This window comes from Carcharhinus amblyrhynchos, chromosome 30 (assembly GCF_965287045.1).
Source record: "Carcharhinus amblyrhynchos chromosome 30, sCarAmb.v2.hapA, whole genome shotgun sequence".
Taxonomy (NCBI): Eukaryota; Metazoa; Chordata; class Chondrichthyes; order Carcharhiniformes; family Carcharhinidae; genus Carcharhinus; species Carcharhinus amblyrhynchos.
This window is the reverse complement of record NC_137353.1, coordinates 23431838-23439346: the sequence shown is the minus strand read 5'-3', so window position 1 is coordinate 23439346 and position 7509 is coordinate 23431838. Positions and strand designations below refer to the sequence as shown.

General features: G+C 48.3%; 1 protein-coding gene across 1 annotated transcript in view; it reads left to right on the top strand.

The window, feature by feature from the left end:
* Positions 1–1419: 1419 nt before the first annotated feature.
* LOC145360179 (transmembrane protein 51-like) overlaps positions 1420–7509 on the top strand; it is a 44333-nt gene continuing 38243 nt past the window's right edge. The window contains exon 1 of the mRNA XM_080215189.1: positions 1420–1539. The gene's annotated coding sequence lies outside the window, so the exon portion shown is untranslated. The remainder of the gene's footprint in view (positions 1540–7509) is intronic.

Here is a 7509-nt window from a genome sequence, read left to right as displayed (position 1 = left end):
TTAACCTCCTAAGCTAGTCCCAATTGCCCGCATTTGGCCCATATCCCTCTATACCCATTTTACCCGTGTAATTGTAAGTCCCGCACAAGAGATTATTGTGCAAGATTAAAGCACATGGGATTGAGGGAAGTGTTCTGAGATGGGTAGAAAACTGGTTGGCAGAGAGGAAACAAAGAGTAGGAATTATTGGGTCCTTTTCAAATTGGCAGGCAGTAACTAGTGGGGTGCCAGAGGGATCGGTGCTGGAACCCTGGCTATTCACAATATATATTAATGACTTGGATTGAGGGAACAAAATGTAACATCTCAAAGTTTGCAGATGATACCAAGTTGGGTGGGAGGGTGAACTGTGATGAGGATGCAGCGAGCCTTCAGAATGATCTGGACAGGTTGGGTGAATGGGCAAATCAATGGCAGATGCAGTATATAATTTGGTTAAGTGTGAAGTTATTCAATTTGGAAGCAAAACAAGAGGGCAGATTACTATCTGAATAGCTGTAAATTGGGAGAGGGGAGTGTGCAGTGGGACCTGGGTGTCCTTGTGCACCAGTTACCGAAGATATGCATGCAGGTACAGCAGGCGGTAAAGAAGGCAAATGGTATGTTGGCCTTTGTTGCGAGAGGTTTCGAGTTTAGGAGCAAGGGTGTGTTGTAATTATACATGGTCTTGGTGAGGCCACACCTAGAGTATTGTGTGCAGTTTTGGTTTCCTTTTCTGAGGAAGGGTTTTCTTGCTCTCGAGGGATGCAGTGAATGTTTACCAGGCTGATTCCAGGGATGGTGGGACTGATGTATGAGGAGGGATAGACTAAGGATTGTTTTCGCTGGAGTTCAGGTGAATGGGGGGGGGGTGGAATCTCGTAGAGACTTATAAAATTCTAACAGGACTAGACAGGGAAGATGCAGGGAGGATGTTCCCGATGGTGGGGGAGTCCAGAACCAGGGGTCCCAGTCTGAGGATTCAGGGTAGACCATTTAGGATGGAAGTGAGGAGACATTTCTTCACCCAGTGAGCCTGTGGAATTCATTATCACAGGAAATAGTTGATGCCAAAACATTGAATATATTCAAGAGGTGGCTGGATATAGCACTTGGAGTGAATGGGATTAAAGTTTATGGGGAGAAAGCAGGATTAGGCTATTGTTGGATGATCAGCCATGAATGGCAGAGCAAGCTCGAAGGGCCGAATGGCCTGTTCCTGCTCCTATCTTCTATGTGACACTAATAAATCAAAACAAGTGATGCCCACATGCTGTGTAAAAGGGAAAGTGTGGACTGCGCTGAGTTTCGAATTGCCTCTGTCCTGGTTTCAGATCCTGGTGCGCGTTCCAGCAGGAGGGAGGGAGGGAGTCCCGCCTCCGGGGGGAGGTGTGTGCGAGGCGGGGGCGGGTGTTAGGACCCTGCGGGAAGGTGGAGCTATCAGACTCTCCTGATCAAGAGCAGATAGAGAAGGGAATTTTTGTGCTGGAATCGGGAAGGGGAAGAGACGGAGGGGAGAGGGTGAATATGGAACCTGTTTCAGTACCGTGGGACTGAAAGGTGAGTGAGGATTGGAGCCAGAGCCCAGGACAAAGTGCAAAACTTGGGACAAAAAAAAAGTTTCCCCAACTTTTCAAACTTCTTCCAACTTGGAAGGTTAATGGGGAAGGTTAATGGGGGAGGATTTAGAAACAGCTCTCCAATCCTGTTGTAAGTTTCAAGGACGGGTTAGTTTCAGCCCTTAGTGTAAGTTTACACTTCTCTTAAAAACAAAAGGTTTTTGTTTCACTGGAGTTTCGGTGAGGTAGGAAAGGGTTACATCACCCATCCGGATGTCTCAACTTATTTTCTGTGCGGTTACTTGGGGTTGTCGCAATAGGGGCTGGGCGGCTGGCGATACTAGGAGTGTCTCACTCTCACCTGAGTTCATTGAGCTCCTTGTACCCTCCACATTTACACTCACTCCTCTGCACTGAGCTGTGTCCCTAAGAGCTCCTTGTACCCTCCACACCCCCACACACCCTCTGCACTGAGCTGTGTCACTAGGAGCCCCTTGTACCCTATGCCACACTGGCCTCCCCTGTGCTGAGCTGTGTCCCCGGGGGGGGGGGGAGGTTCCTTGTACCCTCCGCACCCACACTGTGCAGGGTGGAGCTCAATGTGCTATTTTACACCCCCTCCCCTCTCCCCCGGTGTTGGATATGGGCAGCAGGGTGGCACAGTGGTTAACACTGCTGCCTCGCAGCACCAGAGACCTGGGTTCAATTCCAGCCTTGGGTCATTGTCTGTGTGGAGTTTGTACGTTCTCACTGTGCCTGTGTGGGTTTCCTCCCACGATGTGTAGGTTAGATGGACTCGCCATGGGAAATGTGTGTGGGATTATGGGGATAGGATGGGGGAGAGAATTACTGAGTCAGTACGCACTCAATGGGCTGAATGGCTTCTTCTGCGCTGTAGAGATTTTATGATAATGTTGTCTCCTCTTGCCTCTGTTCTCTGAAGACTCAAATCTCTGGAGTTCTTCTCTGTCCTTGCATAAATCTAAAACCCATTGTTGATTTGCTTTCTTGTTAAACTTTGATTTGTCAGTTACCTCTCGGGTGACGCCTTTGAACTCAGCTCTTTGATTAGCTGTTTTGGAGAGCTACCACAGAAGGGCTGGATAGTTTTCTTTCTCTGAATGGGGTGGGAGGGGGAAGAAGTTAAAATGAAAGCCTGGAATTGGAACTGAGTGCATCAAGTGTCGGTTTTGGATCTGTTTGACCTTTTATTGTGTTGGGTGGTTTATTTTGGTGGTGGGGGGGGGTGCTTATATTTTTTTGCACCTTCTCTCTCTCTCGCTCTCTCTGTCCGCACCCCCCCCCCCCCGCCTCCAGTTTGTTGAGCAGGAATGTCGGGAAAAAAACCCAGTGGGTAATTTGGGTGATATTTGCCTTTAGAGTCTGAACAATGTAACAATGGCAGAGTCACTCCCCCGTCCCAATTGCTAAGCTGGTGTTCTGTTTCACTGTGTTTCAGGCTCTGCAGTAAGGGATGCAATGCAGGCGCCTTGCTAATGTTGGTTTAATTTCTGCTTGGCTGTCCCCTGCTTATGTTGCTGAAGTAATCCAGTTTTATTTTTGTCAAAGGTTTTAACTGATTCCGTTTGGGGGCACGAGATATCCGAGTCTCCAGTTTGTATGTTAATTCTTAGATGTCTTTATCCATCGGCTGCTGCTGTGCAGAAGTAGATATGGAAGAGGAAATGGCTGGGTGATTACTCATGCTCTTATTGTGAGACTCCACTTGTTAAATAATTCATTGAATGTGGACCTTGCTGCCAAAGCCACTGTTTATTGTCTATCCCCAGTTGCCCTTGAGAAGGGGGCAGTGTGCTGACTTGAGCCGCTGCAGCCCACATGGTGTAGGTACACCCACAGTGCTGTTAGGGAGGGAGCTCTAGCATTTTGGCCCCAGCAACACGGAAGGAACAGCAATTATATTTCCAAGTCAGAATGGTGAGTGAATAGGAGAGGAACTTTCAGGTGGTGCAGTTTTGCTGCACCCATAAGACACAGGAGGAGAATTAGTCCACTCTGCTGCCCTTACAAATGGTCACAGGGTTTAGAAGGCGCTTTGGCAAGTTGCTGCGTGGCGTCTTGCTGCTTTGTCCTGGATGGTGTCGTTGGAGCTACAGACAAGAGGAAAGTGTTCCCTCACACTCCTGGCTTGTGCCTCATAGACAGTGGACAGGCTTTGGGGAGTCTGGAGATAAATTAGTTCTGAGTTCCCTTCTAATCATTAGTATTTATGACAGCAGTCCAGTTAGGTTACTGGTCAATGGCACCCCCAGGATATTGAAGTCAGGAAGTTTCAGTAATGGCATTGTTGAATGCTGAGGTGAGGGGGTCAGATTTCCTCCCATGAGGTGACCATTGTTTGGCACTTTCATGGTAAATAACATCTGCTGCACACACCAGTCTAAAGCCTTGCTGCATGTGGACATGGACTGAGTCACTGTTAAATGATTGCACAGTGTTCAACACCAGCGAACATCCCACTTCTAACTGAATGGTGGAAGCAACGTCGAAACTAGAAGCAGGATTAGGCCATTTGGCCCTTTGAGTCTGCTCCATTATTCATTTTTGATCCCTTTAGCCCCAAGTGCTATATCTAATTCTTGAAATCTCTCCTTTTTTTTGGCCTTGCCTACTTTCTGTGGTAGTGAATTTCACAGATTCACTACTGTCTGGGTCAACAAATCTCTCCGGGCACGTTTTCTCCACTCCCCCACTCCACCAGAATTGGCTCCCTGGGTTTGATGGTATTAGAATGACCTCGAGGTTACGGATTACAGTTGAATGCAATTCTGCTGCTTATGACTGACAAATGGCCTGATTATTGAGCTGTCAGATCAGTCCTGAGTCTATCCTCTTTAGCCCAGCGAGAGTGCAACATAACACAATGGTGGGTACCCTCTGTGTGAAGTGATGGGCTGTGCGGTGGCCGGGCAGATGCACGGATTCCTGCTCTCCCTGAACGTAGGAGTTAGGAGCAGAAGTTGGCAAATTCAGCCCTTCGAGCCTGCTCCGCAATTCAGTCAGATCATGGTGACCTCTCCCTGGCCTCAGATCCATCTCCCCATCCTTTTATCCATTTTTTCTTCTTAGAAATATATCTATCTCCTTATTGAAACCATTCAGACTCCACAGCACTATGGGGCAGCGAGTTCCACAAATTCACCCCCCCTCTGAGAAGTAGTTCTTCCTTGTCTCAGTGTTAAATCTACTGCCTCTCAACCCATACCTGTGACCTCTTGTTCTAGACTGCCCCACAGGGAAAACATTTGGTCTACATTTACTCTAACAACCCCTTTTTTAAAATGTTATATACCTCGATCAGATTCCCCTCATCCTTCTAAACTCCAGCGAATATAACCCAAACTGTTTAATCTCTCCTAACAGATGTTCTCCCACACACACATGGAACGTAAAACACCAGCTACAGACCAGTGAAACCAATTGGCCTGTTTCTGTGCTGTATATTCTATGTAACCCGTTATATGTGTTTCCAGGACTGGCTGAAGGAATAAGGAACTGGTTAATGTGCTGGATTTGTGGGGTTAAACTCCACTCTTGTTATTAAGGTTGTCTCACTGGTGCCGTACCCAGGGGAGTATCTCCAGATGAGCTATTAAATGCTGGTGTCGCCTGTTGGTTCAACGGATAGGAAAGATCCCATGGTGCTACCTGAATAACTGCAGGGTGACCCGGTTATTGAAGTGACACCAGCAGGTTCCTCGCTGCTGCGGATGTGATGTACCTGCTTTTTGGCGATGACCCAAATATAGTGACGGGATTCAGTCTCGAACAGTGTTTTATTTTTAACATCTTTGACCCTGTCAGTGCCAAAGCTAATCTTGTCAGCGGGTGTGACTTGTAAGCAATCCTTCGCAGCCCAGGGATGGACGAGGGATCCAAGCCTGAGGTTATTGAGTCGGGAAACTGGACTCTGTGGCAGTGTACCCATTGTGGGGGGTGCTTTCTCCTTCTCCAGCCCTCTGTTCAAAGACAGCTCAGGCCCACTGTGCCCCGATCGCCATCACAGACAGGGCAAGGGGACAGACCCCAAATCCAGACAGGATCGAACCCCATGCTATTGGCACTAATCTGATTCACACTGGTCATCTAGCCAGCTGGCCAACCCCTGCCCCACCCAGGTGATACATACTTGCTTACATGTTATAGCCTGGAGCCTGCTCTGCCCAGGCAGGACATGCTTACGTGCGTGTTGCTTGGAGCTATGGGTGGTGATGGGCTCCAGTTTCTTTCCATCACATAGAGCAGGAGTCTCTCACTACCTGCAATAGGAGCAGGAAAATAGAAACTTGGGACTTTAAGCAGCAACCCACACCCCCAGCACAAACCCTTCACTCTGAATATATTTGAGTCTGTCTATGAACCAGCTTCCACTGCTGTCTGAGGAAGCAAATTCTGCACGCTAATTGGTCTTTGCATGAACTTCTCCTGGTGCAGTGGTTAACGCTGCTGCCTCACAGCGCCAGGGACCCAGGTTTGATTTCCAGCTTGTCGGTGTGGAGTTTGTGTACTCTCCCCGGGACTGCGTGCATTTCCTCCGGATGCTCCAATTTCCTCCCATGCCTAAGACGTGTTGGTCAGGTGATTGGCCGTGTTAAATTGCTCCTTATATAGGATGTCCAGACTGAATGGTCCGGTTCAGCCAATGAAAGGTGTGATGTATGTCGGGGAGTGTGGGTCAGACGACCCCTGGGCGATTAACTCCTCCTAGTGTGGGACCTGGTTGTGCAGTCTGGGATCTGACTGTGGAACAGAGCACACCTACAATAAAGAGCTCTGTGTTCCTGTTCCCAAGCCTACCTTGTGCTTCTCGAGGTGCCATTGCTCCATAGATGCCATACATAACAAGAGGGATGAAGTCAGTGACCGGGGATCTTAGGATTTTAGAGAGTCTTCCCAACGTTAGTTAGAAAACTATTGTTGCTTCTGTACTGGAGATCAGACAAGTGGTGTGAAAAAATCAGACGCAGGCTGATAAGGATTGCGGGGAGAGGCAAAGCCATGGATACATGCAAAATCTGATGATGGTATTTTCAGATAATGTTGCTGAAAGTCAGTGAGTAATTGGGGCTGGCCCCCGGGTGGACCCCCGGGCGGAGGGGCTGGCCCCAGGGCCAGTGTGTGATGAGAAACCATGGCTGGTTTTATTTGCTATGACTGGATAGAACAGGCAAGGCTAGTTCCATTGATAGGGTGGCACAGTGGTTAGCACTGCTGCCTCACAGCACCAGGGACCCGGGTTCGATTCCTGGCTTGGGTCACTCTCTGTGGAGTCTGCACATTCGCCCCATGTCTGCATGGGTTCCCTCCAGGCGCTCTGGTTTCTTCCCACAGTCCAAAGACATGCTGGTTAGATGCAATGGCTGTGCTAAATTCTCCCTGTGCTGGAATGTGGCAACTAGGGGATTTTCACAGTAACTTCATTGCAGTGTTAATATAAACCTACTCGTGACTCATAAATTAACTTTAACTTTGAATGAGGAGGAGTGAGGATCAGTCGTACCCAAGACTACAGACCGGTGAAGAGGGATGGTTTATCTCCATCACACAGGATGTAATCTGTGACTTTAAGAAGAGCTGGTTCAGTGTTTGAGAGCGGTTTTGTACATTGAGCTGCAGTGGAGGTGGACACTGATTTGGGAGAGAGCGACACAATCCAGTGATTTACCCACAAATGTTGCTCTGATCAGCATTGATGGTACGAGGCAGCACTTTAATTCACTTTATTGCCGGTTTAATGTGTGTGAATTGGCTGCAGCATTTGCCACATTGAAAAGTGCTTCATCTGTATGTGAAGTGCGTGAGGCAGCGGAGATGTGCTTCCATTAAAATGCAAATGTTTGTTCCCAGTTGTTGGGTATAATGTGAGGCAGGCCGGAGCTTGCTGCGCTCTGGCGATGGGACACCTGCTGTGTTTTTTTTTCCCCTTATTTTCCTTTTGTTCGAAACCTGA